The 17,614-nt window shown below is 43.3% G+C and overlaps 1 long non-coding RNA gene and 1 pseudogene across 1 annotated transcript in view; one reads left to right on the forward strand and one right to left on the reverse strand.

Moving 5' to 3' along the window:
- Window positions 1–5,321: 5,321 nt before the first annotated feature.
- Window positions 5,322–6,340, reverse strand: LOC100351680 (motile sperm domain-containing protein 3 pseudogene; annotated as a pseudogene).
- Window positions 5,334–17,614, forward strand: part of LOC138843386 (uncharacterized) — a 34,238-nt gene continuing 21,957 nt past the window's right edge. Inside the window, exons 1-3 of the long non-coding RNA XR_011378048.1 lie at window positions 5,334–5,469; window positions 5,810–5,917; window positions 6,806–6,898. This is a non-coding gene — a long non-coding RNA (uncharacterized lncRNA). The remainder of the gene's footprint in view (window positions 5,470–5,809; window positions 5,918–6,805; window positions 6,899–17,614) is intronic.

Raw genomic sequence — 17,614 nt, forward strand, 5'->3', positions numbered from 1 at the left:
TCCAGAGAGAGGTAGACAGAGAGAAAGGTCTTCCATCTTCTGGTTCACTCCCCAGATGGCCTCAATGGCCATAACTGCACCACCACCTGTGACACCAGCATCTGGTTCGTTTCCCAGCTGCTCCACTTCTGATCCAGCTCCCTGTTAATGGTCTGGGAAAGCAGTGGAAGATGACCCAAATGCTTGGGCTCCTGCACTCACATGAAAGATCCAGATGAAGCTCCTGGCTCAGCCCTGGCCATTGTGGCCATCTGGGGAGTGAACCAGCAGATGGAACATCTCTCTTTCTCTGTCACTATCTCTCTATAACTCTGCCTTTCAAAGAAATAAATAGGGGCCAGTGCTGTTGTGCAGCGGGTTAAGCCATTGTTTATAGTGTTGGCCTCCCATATGGGTACAGTTTCAAGTCTTGGCTGCTCTACTTCTGATCCAGTTCCCTGTTAACTTGCCTGGGAAAGTATTGGAAGATAGTCCAAGTCCCTGGGCCCTGCCCCATCATGGGAGACCCTGAGGAAGCACCTCACTCCTGGCTTCTGCCTGGACTAGCCCCAGCTGTTGTGACAATTTGGGGAGTGAACCAGTGGATGGAAGATTTCTTTCTGTCTCTCCTTCTCTCTCTAACTCTCCTTTAAAACAAAGCAAACAACAAATAAATCCTTATTTTAAAAATATGTAGATCTTGTAATTTCCTCTTAGTTAAAAATTAAAGTGAAAGCATGGACATTTGTTGTGACAGTTAAGATGTGCCTTGGGACACCTGCATCCCATTTTTGGTGCCTGGGTTCAAGTCCTGGCTCTGCTTCAGATTCCAGTTTCCTGCTAATGTGCACCTGAGAGTCAACAAGTGATGGCTCAAATACTTGGTCCCTAAGACCTGGGTTAAGTTTCTGGCTCTTGGCTTTAGTCTGGCCCAGCCCTGGCTTCTGGGGAGTAAACTTGTAGATGAAAAATCTTTCTCTCTCTAATTTTCAAATTAAAAAGCAAAATGAATTCGTTAATTAAAAAATTGAAATGAGATTTCTATAGCCTTCAAACAATCTAATCAGAATTTTAAATCCAATTTGGCAACTGATGACTTATCTCACCTTTTAAGATAATCATATTGCCAAATTTTCTAAGAGTCGGAGAACTCAAGGGGCTTCCATAGCCTTGGAAACTCATGACTGGTGCATAGGGAGATTACTGATGCCATAAACAGGAGTGTCAATTTGTAAAGTCAACAACAGGAGTCACTGTGCACTTACTCCTCATGTAGGATCTCTGTCCTTAATGTGCTGTACACTGAGGCTTAATGCTATAACGAGTACTCAAACAGTATATTTCACTTTGTGTTTCTATGGGGGTGCAAACTGTTGAAATCTTTACTTAATGTACACTAAACTGATCTTCTGTTAAAAAAAAAAAAAAAAAAGAAACTATCAATTCCCAACTTGACTCTCACTGGGATTAAACATGACAATAGGTCTGATCTGATTTCATCATCATTTAAAAAAAATCATCTATTATTTTTCACTTTATGTTTCTGTGTGGGAACAAACTGTTGAAATCCTTACTTAAGGTATACTAAGCTGATCTTCTGTATACTAAGATAATCGAAAATGAATCTTGATGTGAATGGAAGGGGAGAGGGAGTGGGAAAGGGGAGGGTGGTGGGTGGGAGGGACGGTATGGGGGGGAAAGCCATTGTAACCCATGAGACGTACTTTGGAAATTTATATTCATTAAATAAAAGATAAAAAAAAAATAAAAAAAAAAAACAGTCTTGAATCTATGCAACAATTTGAGAAAAAAAAAAAAAGATAATCATATTGCCAAATTTTAAATTGTATAGCACAGATGGAATATGTGTGCGTGCATACATGAATGCATTTGATGGGAAAGGGAGAAAAGACTCCTTTTAAGATCCTTCTGGAGAATTATTACTTAGTAACATATTTGGGGCCATTCAATATTCAATACTAACAAGTACAAATTTTCTCTTTTATTCCAACATATGACTCCATAATTTTTTCTAAGAAGATGAAATTTAAAAAGAAATATAAGGTTGTTTGGAACAGAAAAACAAAGTTTAGTCAAGCTGGATATGAAAATTCCAAAAATGTACCAGTGTTAAAATACTTTGGAGTTCTTTCTGAAAATTAACTCAGAGGTTCATGATGAGGAAGTAGCTCCATGCATAACTGGAGGTCCTGGAAGTCTTTCCCAGCTACCTCTTCATCCACCAGATGGGAACTGCTGTGGATGTTCAGAGTCATTGCCAAGAAGGTCCCAGCTGAGGGCCAGTGGGGTTGAAATGCAGCTCTCACACACTTGTCCAGGCATCAACCATGAAAAGAAACCTGGTTTTTCCTCTCCTTGTGCATAAAGCATCTCCAGATGGGTGGGCATTGTCTTCTCTCACTGCTTTGCATTATGAACTCCAGGAAAAATTAGGCATTTTGTGTGTTCTCGTGATTTCCCACTCATTACTTTGCAATTCCTGCTAAGGAATTTCAGTGTTGTACATTTTTGCTTTCTTCTAAGCTCCTTTTAAGTTCTTTGAGGTCAAACATCATGCCTTTCATTGCTTCTGTTCTTTGGTTGGCCACTAACAGCAGATGGCAAACTTATGGAATGATAAAAAGTTCAATGTCAGCTCAAAGTGTTGGACACTAGAAATTGGAGTCTTTAAGAGGTGACATCTATTTCACTCTTATTTTTGTAGTGTATTTTAGCTGTATTTGGGGTACTTTAAAATGTTCATGGAAAATGGAATTAACAGTTATGTTTATTTTAGGACAAAAATTTCTGAGATCAATACACAGTTGTAAAATGGATGCAACTGGAAGCCATTATGCTTAGTGAAATAAGCCAGTCCCCAAAGCACAAATACCGTATGTTCTCCCTATCTGTGGGAACCAATAGAGCGCCTAAAAGGTACTCTATAGGAGTGAGGTTGATATTTTGAGACTCGATGATTGTTTATGGCCTTTGTCTTGAATGTTGAAGAACAGTGTTTTTTTTTTCTTCATACTCTGTTGAACTCCTTACTAAGGGCAGAGTTAATCTTCTGAGTATAAAGTAAACTGAAAATAGATCTTTGTAAAAAAAAAAAAAAAAAAGAATGGAAATAGGGGAGGGAGGAGGAAGAAGGGTGGGCAGGAAATATCACTATGTTCCTGAATCTGTATATGTTAAATACATGACATTTTTATACCTTAAATAAAATTAAAAAGAAAACAAAACAGATTTTTGCCACTTAAAATAGAATTAAAACATTTTTTAAAAAAGAGAAAAACAAATACAGTTTTTCCATATTAGGCATTTTCTATGAATTTTTTGAAGATGCCATATATGTAATTCAAGATTAACTTCCCCCTCTTTAGCACCTTAAAGATGTCTCTGACTTCCATGGTTTCTGATGAGAAGTCAGATATCATTTTTAAAGCTGCTTCTCTGTAATGTAAATTATTTTCCTGGCTGCTTTAAATTTTATCTTCAGTTTGTAGACAGTTTGGCTTTGTATTGATCCTGCTTGTGATTTGCTGAGCTTCTTGGAACTGTGAGTTGATATTTTCCTAAATTATGTATTTATTTTATTTGAGAGGCAGAGAGAGGGAGAAGGAGAGAGAGGAAGGGAGAGGGGAGAATGGGAGAGAGAGGGAAAGCAGAGAAAGCTCCTATCTGTTGGTTCAATTCTCAAATGTCCACAATGGCTGGGGCTGGGCTACAGCAAATTGAGGAGCTGAAACCTTAATCCAGATCTCCCCTGTAGGTGGCAGGGACCCAGCTACTTAAACTATCACCTGCTGCCTCCCAAAGAACACATTAGCAGGAAGCTGGAATTGGGAGTAGAGACAGGACTCTAACCCGGGCACTCTGATGTGGATGCGTGTGTCCCAAAGGGTGCATAACTACTACATCAAATGCCTGCTGGTTGATATTTCTCAGAAAATGTGGGAAATATGTGTCCATTACTTTTTTTTTTCCTATTGATTGTTTGTCAGGTGTTCATGGCTTCAAATAAAATACCTGAGAGGAGGTGCTCCTGAAGGAAGGTGTATTTGGCTCACAGTTTTAGGGATTCACCGTCTGAGATCAGGCGGCCCATTGGTTTAGGCACAACACGAGGCTGGAGGACATTGAGGGGTGGATCTCACTGAGGGCAGGAAGCAGAGAGGGACACAGGAAGTGCGTTCTTCCTCACATCAGCTGTCTCCTTATGTAGCCACAGTGATTTGATCATGGGGGTTCTACTGTAAGGACCCATTGCTATCTAATAACACACATCCTTAATCCACCAACAGAGACTCTGAGCACCAAGACTTTAACCCATGAGCCTTTAGGAATACACAACTTGTTTTCTTCCTCCTCCTCCTCTCTCCTCTCCTCCTCCCCCTCCTCTTTCTCCACCTCTGCCTCCTTCTTCTTCTTTTAAGAGTTTATTTAAGAGGTAGAGTTACAGACAGACAGGGAGAGACAGAGAGGTCTTCTGGTTCACTTAAATGGCTACAATGGCTGGAGCTGGGCTGATCCAAAGCCAGGAGCCAGGAGTGTTTTTCAGGTCTCCCACGTGGATGCAAGGGTCCAAGTACTTGGGCCATCTTCTACTGCTTTCCCAGGCCATAGCAGAGAGTTGGATCAGAAGAGCAGCAGGGATACAAACTGGCACCCATATGGGATGCCGCTGACATAGGTGGAGGCCTAGTCCACTACACCACAGGGTTGGCCCCTCTTCTTTCTAGAAAGCAAAGAGAGGCACCAGTGTTGCGGTGTAAAGAGTGGACCCACAACTTGCAGTGCCAGTATCCAGTGTGGTTGCTGGTTCAAGTCCCAGCTGCTCATTTACAATCTAGTTCCCTGCTGGTGGCCTGAGAAAAGCGGCAGGAGATGGCCAAGTGCTTGGGCTGCTGCTATCCTTGTGGGAGACCTGGAGGAGGCTCTGGGTTCCTAGGTTTGGACTGGCCCAGCATTGCCCGTTTGGGGAATGGATTAGCAGTTGCTTCTTTCTTTCTCTTGCTCTCGCTCTGGCTTTTATATGGATGGATAAATCTTAGAAAAAAAGAATAAGCATAAAGACCCTAGTTTAGTGGGACTATAGACAATGGCCGTAAACAATAATTGAATGGAAAAATGACCATTTCATCCATATACAGTAAACTTTTTTTTTTTACAAAGTTATTTTATTCAACTTGGAAAATGATACAAATCCCTGGATATTTTGCTCTGGGGACGGGGGAGAGGAGTGGGCAGGAAGGAGGAGGAGGGCGCAGAGGCAAAGAAAGAGGTCACAGTGGCTGCCTGAGTCCTTGCCCGGGGGTGGGGGGGTGGGGGGGTGGGGCTCAGGTCCAGAGAAACACCACGGTGAGGAGGCCCAGGACGTAGGCTGCCACCAGCTTCTGTCCCAGGGACACGTGCAGGACCTGGGGCAGCTGGCTGCCCACTTCGTCCTGGAGCGGGAGCAGCAAGAAGGCCACAGACACCATGCCGGTCAGCAAGAAGAGCAGGAAGGAGCTGGTGGCCAGCTGCTGGCGGGGGGTCTCTTGGAAGGGTCTGGCCGTGGGGGCTGCTGTCCCGGCAGGGGGCCCCAGGGTGGGCAGTGGGTTGGGCTGTCCCTGCAGCTCAAGGGGGTGTGCTGGGGCTCTGAGAACCGAGGTGATGTCCTTGCGGCCCACCACTCGGCCATTGGCTCCCTCCTCCGACAGTTCAATGCGGAATCGGTCCCGGACGTCGTAGTGGCTGGGGATGGGGGCCACATGGCGAATCACTATGTCAATGCAGGACTGCGCCTTCACATAGCCCTCGGCCTCAAACACCGTGTATTTCGCAGGTGCTGTACACAGGACTCGGAAGCAAAGCGCAGTTCCTGTGGGGTTGTAGAGGGTCAGCAGCTGTCGGAGGCCGCTCCGCTGGTCCGCTCTGAATACTAGATCCAGGGGTAAGACGAGGACCGGGACAACCGGTCCCGAGGGAGGAGGGGCGCTCCGGGACCCCCGCCCAGGGGCCCCCGGACCCATCAGCTCCTGGTCCTGGGGCGCCCCTCGGCGCATGCAGGCTCTGGGCGGTCGGACATCCGAGGGCAGAACTAGGACAGGGCCTGGAGTCTAGGGCTGGGGACAAGATGCGACCGTGGGGCAGGGCCTGGACTTATGATGCCACCGCCGCCGCCTCGGAGCCCCGCTCGAGGGGGCCCCCGCTGACCCAGGCCCAGGTCCCACACACCTGTCCCCTTCCCAGTTTTGCCCCAGGTCCCCCTTCAGATCCTGCCCCAAACCCAACCTCGATGGCCACGCCCACCCCACTAAACCTGCCCCTCGGTGCTCCCAATCCCGGCCTTCTCGTCAGGCTGGGTGCGCGGGCCCAACAAGTCCCGCCCACCTCAGAAGGTCCCGCCCCTTCCGGGCGTTCCGAGGCTCCCGCCCCCCTCCTTCCGGCCAGACTCAGCCCGCTGTACAACTCTCCGGAGCTGCCTTTCACGCTCCCTGCCTTCCGACTCGCCTGTGTGCTCCCGACCCCTCCTCCCTGAGCTCGGCCCGCGTCTCGTCGGGCTTCCGGCTCCGAACGGCCGTTGGTGTTATGAGGCTCATCTGGTGGTCAAAACCCCTGCCAATCAGCTGGTAGCCCGACCAAGGTGGCCATATTCCCGCGGGTCCCTGTGTCTGCACTTCCGCCGTCCATATACAGTAAACTTTAATCACAGATCATCAAAACTATCGTAATATAGTATTCTAACCATTGGTTTCACAAAAGTATAATACAGTTTCACAAAATCATATTTGCAGTGATACTGATACACACAGGTATTTCATCTTTCTTTTCTTTTTAGTTCCCACATATTATGGAGAACATGCGGTATTTGTTTTTCTGTGTCCAGCTTATTTCAATCAACATGATGTCCTCCAGTTGCATCTATTTTGCTGTAAGTGGTAGAAATTCATTCTTTTCTATAGCTGAATAATCTTCCATTGTGCATGTATATATACACCACATTGTCTTTATCCATTCATCAGATGATGGACAGCTTTGTTGATTACAATTTTTGGCTACTGTGAACAGTGCTGCTATAAACATGGTGGTTCAGGTATCTCTTTGATACATTGTGTCCAAGTCTTTTGAGTTTATACTCAGTAGTGGAATTGCTAGATCATATGGCAAGAATATTTTTAGATTTTTTTAAAGATTTATTTTATTTATTTGAAGGTCAGAGTTACACAGAGAGAGAGAAGGAGGGGCAGAGAGAGAGAGAGAGAGGTCTTCCATCTGCTGGTTCACTCACAATTGGCTGCAAAGGTCGGAGCTGCACTAATCTGTGTCTCCCACATGGGTACAGAGGCCCAAGCACTTGGGCCATCTTCTATTCCTTTCCTAGGCCATAGCAGAGAGCTGGATTGGAAATGGAACAGCTGGGTCTCGAACTGGTGCCCATATGGGATGCTGGCACTGTAGGCAGCGGCTTTACCCGCTATGCCACAGCGTCGGCCCCATCTCTCTAGATTTTTAAAAAATCTCTAAAATGTGGCTGCACAGTGTACAGTGGCTGCACTAATGTACATTCCCACCAACAGTGTATAAGTATCCCCTTTGTGCACATCCTCGTTGGCATTTGTTATTCTCTGTGTTTTGGATTTTAGCCATTCTGACTAAATGAATGAAGTGATAGCTCATTGTGGTTTTGATTTGCATTTCCCTGATGGCTAGTGATATTGCTACATTTTTTATCATACATTTGTTGGCCTTACTCTTTTTGAGAACTGTCTTTAAAGTCCTTTACTCATTTTTGAACTGGATTGATTTTTTTTGTTTTTGAGTTTTTTTAAGCTGCTGGTATACTCGGGATATTAATCTTATACCAGATAAGGGATTTGCAAATATTTTTTCCCATTCTGTTGGATGTCTCTTCACTCTATTGTTTCCTTTTCTGTGCAAAAGCTTCTGAGTTTGATGTAGTCCCATTTGTTTGTTTTGCTTTTGTTGCCTGTGCTTTGGGGGCCTTGTCTAAGAAGTCACCCACTACACCAATGTCTTGCAGTGTTCCTCCCAAGTTTTCTTGCAAAAACTTCATAGTCTTTGATCCATCTTGAGTTGATTTTTGTATATGATGAGAGGTGTGTATCTAATTTCATTCTACCTATATAAATCCAGTTTCGCCCATACCATTTCTTGAAGAAACTATCCTTACTCCACTGTACCATCTGAGCACTTTTGTCAAAAATCAGTTAGCTGCATGTATATGAATTACTTTCTGGGCTCTCTATTCTGTTCCATTGATCTATGTATCAGGTTTTATGCCAGCACCATGCTGTTTTAATCACTATAGCTTTGTAGTATGCTTTGAAGTCAGATATTGTGATGCCCACAGATTGATTTTTCTTGTTCAGGATTGCTTTGGCTATTTTGGGTCTTTTGTGATTCTACAGTGATTTTAAGATTGATTTTTCTAGTTTTGTAAAAAATGTCATTGGTATTGTGATAGGGATTGCATTGAATCTATAGATTGCTGTAGGTAGTATAGACATTTTAATGATATTGCTTCTTCTAATCCATGAGCAAAGACTATCTTTCCAATTTTTGCATGTGCTTAATGAGTTCTTTCATCAATGTTTGATAATTTTCATTATAGAGATCTTTTACTTCTTTGATTAAATTTGTTCCTAAATATTTGATTTTTTTGTGGCTATTGTAAATGGGATTTCTTTCTTGATTTCTCTTTCTATGAATTTGTCATTAGCCTACAAAAAAGTTACTGTTTTTTGCTTGTTTATTTTGTAACTGGCAACTTAACTGAATTGGTTTATCAATTCTAACAGCTCTTTGGAGGACTGTTTAGGTTTTTCGATTTACAAGATCATGTTTTCTGCAAACATGGTTAATCTGACTTTCTCTTTCCCAATTCTGTTGCCCTTTATTTCTTTCTCTTCCCTAATTGTTCTCACTAAAACTTCTAATACTATATGGGATAAGAGTGGAGAAAGTGGACATCTTTGTCTTTTTCCAGATCTAAATGGAAATGCTTTCAGTTTTTTCTCATTCAGTATGATATTGGATATTGGTTTGTGATATATAGCCTTTATAATTTTCAGTAATATTTCTTCTTTACCTAATTTGTGTAAAGTTTTTTTTATTATGAAGGTGTTTTGAATCTTATCAAATATTTTCTCTGCATCTATTCATATGACCATATGGCTTTTGTCTTTCAGTCTGTTGATGTGATTTACATTCATTGATTTATATTTATTGATCTATGAATGTTGAACCACCCTTGCACTTCTGGGATAAATTCCACTTAATTGTGCTATATGATCCTTTTGATATGATTTTCAGTTCAATTTGCTAGTATTTTGTTGATCTTTGTATCTACATTCACTAAGAATGTAGATATGTAGTTTTCTTTTGGTGCGGTGTCTTTGTTTGGTTTTGGTACCAAAGTAATGCTGGCTTCATAAAAAGTTTGGCAGAATTCTGTCCTGTTTGATATTTTGGAATAGTTTAAAGAGTATTGGAGAATTCAATAGTAAAACCTTTAGGCTCCAGACTTTTCATTGATGAAAGACTTTTGATTACTGCTTCAATCTCGTTGCTTGTTATGGGTCTATTTAGGTCATCTGTATCTTGTTTTTTACTTTTTAAAGTTTTTATTTAATGAATGCAAATTTCATAGGTACAACTTTAGGAATATAGTGTTTCTTCCCGCCCTACTTTTGTCCCACCTCCTACTCCCTCTCCCATCCCATTCTTCATTAAGATTAATTTTTAATTAACTTCATATACAGAAGAAGAACTCTATACCAAGTAATGATTTCAACAGTTCACACACACAAACACACACACACACAAAACGTAAAAAGTATTGTTCGAGAAAAAATTTTGCAGTTAATTCTCATAGTACAACTCATTAAGGATAGAGGTCCTACATGGGGAGTAAGTGCACAGTGACTTCTGTTATTAATTTAACAATTAACACTTATTTATTATGTCAGTGATCACCCAAGGCTCTTGCTATGAGCTGTCAAGGCTATGGAAGACTTTTGTGACCACAAAGTCTGTCAGTATTTAGACGAGGCCATAAGCAAAGTAGAAGTTCTCTCCTCCCTTCAGAGAAAAGTACATCTTTCTGTGATGGCCCCTTCTTTCCACTGGGGTCTCACTCAAAGAGACCCTTCATGTAGAATATTTTTTGCCACCATCTGTATCTTGATTTAATCTTGATAGGTTGTATGAATCCAGGAATTTATCCATTTCTTCAGGGTTGTCCAGTTTAATTAGCATTTAGTTCTTCATAGTAGTTTCTTATGATCCTTTCTATTTCAGTGGGGTCAGTTGTGATGTCTCCTTTTTCATCTCTAATTTTATTTATTCAAGGTTTTTCTCTTTTTTTTCTTTGTTAATTTGGCTAAAGGTTTACCTATATTGTTTGTCTTCTCAAAAAACCAATTTTTGGTTTTGCTGGGGTTTGTTTTTAGTTTTGATTTCACTTATATCTGCTCTGATCCTTATTATTTTCTCACCTCCTGCTGATTTTGGGCTTGGCTTTTTCTTGCCTGCTGTAGCTCATAGGGATAGAAGTGTGGTTTTGATATTAACAAGGGTTTCCTTAGGTGTGTATCTTTGGCCCACAGGGAGTTCGGTGTCATTCTTCCTGGTGAGTGTGTTAGAGAAGGCCTTATTCTCTTTGCTTATGGAGGTAAGGGTGGCTGCCCCCTTGTTCTGTCGACAAGCCTGAGTGATGCTGGGGCTGTGGCATCAATTAGTGTGGCTCCAGGGCTGTGTGATATGGATGGCCCCTTCCTCAGGTCCTGGTAGGAGTGTTCAGCCAATGTTGTGCTTTATAACATTGACAGTGCTAGTCCTAGAGACTAGAAGATGTGCACTAAGGCCTGTTCCAGCCTTACGGAGTGTCTGCAAGATACACAGGAGATTTTAACTCTGGAGGGTATGAGTCCAGAGAAGTCAAACTCAGGTAGGTCCTTTTCTATGTCCACCAGGTAGATTCCATGGGCCCCAAGGAATTTAGAATAGATTGTTACTGTCCTGGTGTTGCAGGATATATTGGGATCATTACCCAGATCTCCTAGGTGAGAGCAGATTTTTTTTATGGGCTGTTTTTGGTGTTAGGCTCCAGAGCTAAGGTGAATCCCCTTGTTTCACATGCAGTGCTTGAGTGTGGCTCTGGGGATAAAGCTCAGGAACTTCCACAGCTGCAGGACGCAGGAGATCTGTCCTTTGCCCCACATGTTGCCCTGAAACTGACTATGATGTTGATGGGAGAGCAGAGAGCTGGTGTGTGACTTTTTGCTGCATAGTACAGCCCTCAGAGAGTGGGGGAGGGAAAGGAAGAATTATGGCTTCCCTGCTCCAAACCTGGCAGTTGCTCAGACTCCAGTTAGCTTCCAGGCTGAAGTAAAAGTCAGTGGGTTAACTGTGGAATTCCCTCTCAGCTAAATCTGCAATTGGCAGGCTGTGTAGCAACTTTTTCGTACCTGCATGTTGTAAGATGGTGGCTCACAGCTGGTTGCCCCATGTGGCTGGCTGCAACATTGCCTCTGTCTTCTCTTGCCCCATGGTGTGTGTGTGTGTGTGTGTTTGTGTGTGTGTGTGTGTGTGTGTGTGTGTGACTTCTTCACCAAAGTTCCCACCAGCCAGATCTCTGGAAGCATAGTTATTAACTTTGTTCTTTTCATATCCCAGAGCAACTTAGATTAGTGTGGCTACACACTAATCCAACATCTTGGATGATTTTTTTGTCTTTCATGCTAGGAAAGTTCCCAAATTATTTTCTAAACTATAACATACTCTTATTTTCTCTTTCTTTTCTCCATTTGAAACTCCAAATACACGTACATTAAACCACTAGATATTGTCTAAGAAGTGACTAAGTTGCTATTCATTTTTTAAGCCTTTTCCTCTTTTTTTATTCAGTTGAAACAATTCCTATTGATTTGTCTTCAAATTCACTTACCTTTTTGATGTAGCATCTTCTATTGAACATATCCAGAGAATTTTTGTTATCACATTTTGTAAGTTCAAGAATTTGCAGTTATTTCCTTTTCTTTTGTAGTTTCATTTCTCTGTTGAGAATCCCATTTGTTTACTTATTGTTTATCTCTTCTTTGGATTCTTAAACATATCTGTAATGGTTGTTTTGAAGTCCTTATCTGACAAATCTAACTTCTGGGTCATCTTGTAGTTTCTGTTTGCTACCTTTTTTCTCCTCTCTTTCTGTCTCTCTCTTTAAGGTTTGTTTATTTATTTGAAAAGCAAAGCAACAGAGAGAGAGGGAGGGACACAGAGAAGAAAAGGAAGAGAGGAGAGGGAAAGGAAAAGGGGGAGGGGGGGAAGAGGGAGGGAATGAAAGCCATCATTTGATGGTATATACCCCACAAGTGGCTACAATAGCAGGTGTGGGCAAGGCCAAAGCCAGGAGAAAGGAATTCCACCTGTGTCTTCCATATGGCTAGAGGGGACCCAAGCATTTGGGCCATCATCTGATGCTGTCCCAGGTGTATTATCAGGATGCTGAATCAGAAGCAGAGCAGCTAGGAGGACTCCAAGCAGGCTCTGAAGTGGGCTGTGGTGTTGCAAGAGGCAGCCTCACTCACCGTGCCACAATGCTGCCCCTTGTCTTGTTGATGGACCACCTTTTCTTGCTTTTCTGTATCTCTAAAATTTTAGACTATATATTGAGCATTGTAGGGGAGTTTACATTTTACTTTCTCATTTGAAAGGATTTGAGTTTTGTTCTGTTAGGTAGGTGGATTATTGGAGGATCCTCTAAATCCTTTTAACCTTGATTTTAAGCTGGTTAAATGGCCTGTTTTGGTGCTCTCCTTATTCCCAAGGTGTGATCTTTCTGTAGTAGCAGCTGAATGGCTAAGGTGCTAGTATGGTTCTTTCCTCAATGCAGAAGCAGACTTCCAGTGTCTTCTAGGGCTGTCCAACCCCTGATATCCCTGTTCAGCTCTCAGTCCCCAGTATCACTTTCTGCCAGGCCTCTAAATCTCACACTGCCCATGCGCAGCAGGGACCTAGGGTGAATGCCCACGCAGATTTCCATGAACCCCTCTTTGTATGGCTTCTCTTGTTTAGTACCTTACTTGGCAAGTTATAGCCACACTGGCAGAATTGCCATTTTTAAAACTTTTTATTTATTTGAAAGGTAGAGTGACACAGAAATAAGGAGAGACAAACAGACACAGAGAAATCTTTCATCTACTAATTCACTCCCCAAATGCCTGCAACAGGGCTGGACCAAGGTGAAGCTAGGAGCCTGGAACTTCAACCAAGTATCCCACATGGGTAGCAGGGACCCAGGTACCTGAGCCATCATCTGCTGCCTCCCAGTGTGTACCTTAGAAGGGAAGCTGAATCAGAAGTGGACAAAAGGCACTCCGATATGGGATGCGGACAACCTATGTGGTGGCTTAACCTGCTGTGCCACAATGCCTGCCTCCAGATTTGTATTCTTATCTCTGCCTTCTCAGCTCCTCAAGGCTACCTGCTATGAGCAAGAGTGAACATGAGCCTTACTTCTTTATATGCACCCTTAATTCAAGGATATCCATCCCTTGCTGTTCTTTCCTCCTGTCTAAAACAGTTGTATCATACATTTTTTTTCTAGTGTTGTGGCTGATAACAATGGGAGATTAAATCTAATGTCAGTTTCTCCATCATTGCCAAAAGCAGAACACATCCAAGTCTAGAATAAAAGCTGTAATAAGTACTACTGTGTCATTTATTGAATGAGTGAAAGATGCAGTCCTTGCAGTTCATTATTAAAAACAATGTGAATGATTTTCGGGAAGGCGCAAGAAATTGTGCAACAGGAAGAGATGATTGTTTCAGGCTTGTTAAGCCTTTCTGCCAAATTTTGAACAATCTGGAGACAGGAATAACTCCCCAGTCTTCATTGTTAAAGCAAGCTTTACTATAAAAAAACAACTGAAACAAAACTTCACAAAGACAGAATATTCATAATCCTGTTACTCTTGTATCTCCTCTGTCATGAATAACCTTTTATAAACCCATTCTACTCTCAAAAGATGCATGTGGCTGGGGCCAGCGCCGTGGCTCACTTGGCTAATCCTCCGCCTGCAGCGCTGGCATCCCATATAGACACACTGGGTTCTAGTCCCAGCTGCCCCTCTTCCAGTCCAGCTCTCTGCCGTGGCCCGGGAAGGCAGTGGAGGATGGCTCAAGTGCTTGGGCCCCTGCACTTGCATGGGAGACCAGCAAGAAGCACCTGGCTGCTGGCTTTGGGTCTTTGCAGCACGCTGGCCGAAGCGGCCATTTGGTGGGTGAACCACTGGAAGGAAGACCTTTCTCTCTGTCCCTCTCTCTGTCTCACGGTCTACAACTCTACCTGTCAAATTAAAAAAAAATGCGTGTGGGAGAAAGAGCAACTCAACTTGAGTCAGAATACCCTGGTTCAAGTCACTGCCCTACCACTTATTGTTTCTATAACCTCTGGCAGTTTTCAGAGCCTTGGTTTCCCTATTTTCTTTCTTTCTTTTTTTTTTTTTAAGATTTATTTATTTTTACTTGAAAGTCAGAGTTACACAGAGAAAGGAGGAGAGGCAGAGAGAGACAGAGGTCTTCCATCCACTGGTTCACTCCCCAATTGGCTGCAACGGCCGTAGCTGAGCCGATCCAAAGCCAAGAGCCAGGAGCTTCTTCCAGGTCTCCCACGTGGGTACAGGGGCCCAAGGGCTTGGGCCATCTTCTACTGCTTTCCCAGGACATAGCAGAGAGCTAGATCGGAAATGGAGCAGCCAGGACTTGGCGCCCATATGGGATGCTGGTGCTGCAGGCATCAGCTTTACCCACTACTCCACAGTCCCCCCCCCCCCATTTTCAAAATAGGGAAAATAACATCTCTATCCATAGCACAGGATATTTGTAATGGTAAGGGTGTGTGAAAATCATTTTGGAGATTTATACCTCAGCCTTTAAATGCTATATTTAAAAATGGAGTTTGTAATAGTATATCAAAGTTGCTATAAGATTCCACTAAGAGATTATTAGGATTTACAACTAAACTCAGTTCAAGGATACAACAGCAACCCTCAAAAATCAGTAGCAGAGTTACGCATTTGGCACAAGGGTTAAGTCACTGCTTGGGATGTCTGCATGCCAGATAGGAGTGCGTGGTTCAAGTCCCAGCTACTCCATGCTTCCACCAGCCCTCTGCTAATGTGTCTGGGAGGCAGCAGGTAACAGTTCAGCTACTTGGGTTTCTGCCATCTTTCTGAGACCTGAAAGACTGGATGGAGTTTTGGGCTTTTGGCTTCAGACTGGCCCAGTCCCTGCTGTTGCAGCCATGTGCGTAGTGAACCAGCAGATAGAATGTTGATCTGTCTCTCTCTCTCTCTCTCTCTCTCTCACTTTCGCTCTCATTACTCTACCTTTAAAATAAATAAATCTGGGCCGGTGCTGTGGCTCACTTGGCTAATCCTCCGCCTGTGGCGCTGGCACCCCAAGTTCTAGTCCCGGTTGGGGTGCTGGGTACAAGTCCCGGTTGCTCCTCTTCCAGTCCAGCTCTCTGCTGTGGCCCGGGAAGGCAGTGGAGGATGACCCAAGTGCTTGGGCCCTGCACCCGCATGGGAGACCGGGAGGAAGCACCTGGCTCCTGGCTTCAGATCAACGCAGCGTGCTGGCCGTAGTGGCCATTAGGGGAGTGAACCAATGGAAGGAAGACCTTTGTCTCTGTCTCTCTCTCACTGTCTATAACTCTGTCTCTCTCTCTCACTGTCTAACTCTGCCTGGCAAAAAATTAAAAAAAAAAATCTTTTTTAAAAACATGGCATTTTTATATACCAAGAATGATCTTGCTGAGAAAGAACTTAAAGAACAATCCCATTCATAATAGCTACAAAAAATGAGTAACGGGATAAATTTAACTAGGGGTGTGAAAGACTTGTACTACAAAAATTACAAAACACTAATGAGGGACCAGCAGTGTGGCATAATGGGTAAAGCTACCACCTGTGATGCCAACATGCCATATGGGTGCCAGTTCAGGTCCCAGCTGCTCCACTTCAGATTCAGCTCCCTGCTAATGGCCTGGGAAAAGCAGCAGAGGATAGCCCAAGTACTTGAGCCCCTGCCACCAACATGGTAAACCCAAAGCTATTGACCTGGGTTTGGCATGATGCAGCCTTGGCCATTGTAACCATCTGGGGAAGGGAGCCAGCAGCTGAAAGGCCTCCTTCTTTCCATCTCTTCATCATTTTCTGTAGTTCTGATAAATAAATAAATAAATCTAAAAAAAGAGGAATTGAAGAAAGCACAAAAGTGGAATGGCCTTCCATATTCATTAATTAGAAGAATTAATATCAAAATGTCCATATTATCCAAAGTAATTTACAGATTCAGTACAATCCCCATCAAAATGCCAATGAAATTCTGCACAAAATTATAAAAAAAGTTCTAAAATTCACATGGAAACACTAAAGCTCTTAAATAGCCAAAGAATCTTAAACAAGAACAATGTCAGAGTTATCAGAATACCAGGTTTCCTGACATAATATATAAAATCTGTATACAAAAATATCAAGTTTTGTGACATAGTATACAAAAATCACATAAATGTGACTTTTGCTATTAGAGGAAAACAGGGAAAGCATTCCAAGACACTGGCAACAATTATTTGGCTAAGACCCTCAAAGCACAGTTGATAAAAGGGAAAATAGACAAATGAAATTAAACCTAGAAGCTTCTATATAGCAAAGGCAACACTCAGAAATATGGAGAGACAATTGACAGAATGGAAGAAAATACTTGCAAGCCACGTATATATTTAATATCCAGAATATATAAGGAGTTAAGAAGTTCAACAACAGAATAAACAATACATTTAAGACATGGGCAAAGGATCTGGGTAGATATTTTTTCAGAAGAAGAAATACAAATGCCCAAGAAATACATGGAGAAATGTACAGTATCACTAACCATCATGGAAGTGCAAATAAAAACAGCAATGAGGTAATGCCTTACTTCAGTTAGAATGGCTACTTTTTTTTTATTTTTTTATTTTTGACAGGCAGAGTGGACAGTGAGAGAGAGAGACAGAGAGAAAGGTCTTCCTTTTGCCGTTGGTTCACCCTCCAATGGCCGCCGCAGCTGGCGCGCTGCGGCCGGCGCACTGCGCTGATCCGATGGCAGGAGCCAGGAGCCAGGAGCCAGGAGCCAGGTGTTTTTCCTGGTCTCCCATGGGGTGCAGGGCCCAAGCACCTGGGCCATCCTCCACTGCACTCCCTGGCCACAGCAGAGGGCTGGCCTGGAAGAGGGGCAACCGGGACAGAATCTGGCGCCCCGACCGGGACTAGAACCCGGTGTGCCGGCGCCGCAAGGCGGAGGATTAGCCTAGTGGCGCCGGCCGGCTACTTTCTTTTTTTAAAACATTTATATATTTGCAAGTCACAGTTATACAGAGAGAGGAGAGGCAGGGTGAGAGAAGGAGAGGGATAGGGAGAGAGAGGTCTTCTATCCGATGGTTCATTCCCAGTTGGCCACAACGGCTGGAACTGTGCCCTAAAGCCAGGAGCTTCCTCTGGGTCTCCCACGTGGGTGCAGGGGCCCAAGGACTTGGGCCATCCTCTACTGCTTTCCCAGGCCATAGCAGAGAGCCAGATCGAAGTGG

Source organism: Oryctolagus cuniculus, chromosome 8 (genome assembly GCF_964237555.1).
Source record: "Oryctolagus cuniculus chromosome 8, mOryCun1.1, whole genome shotgun sequence".
NCBI lineage: Eukaryota > Metazoa > Chordata > Mammalia > Lagomorpha > Leporidae > Oryctolagus > Oryctolagus cuniculus.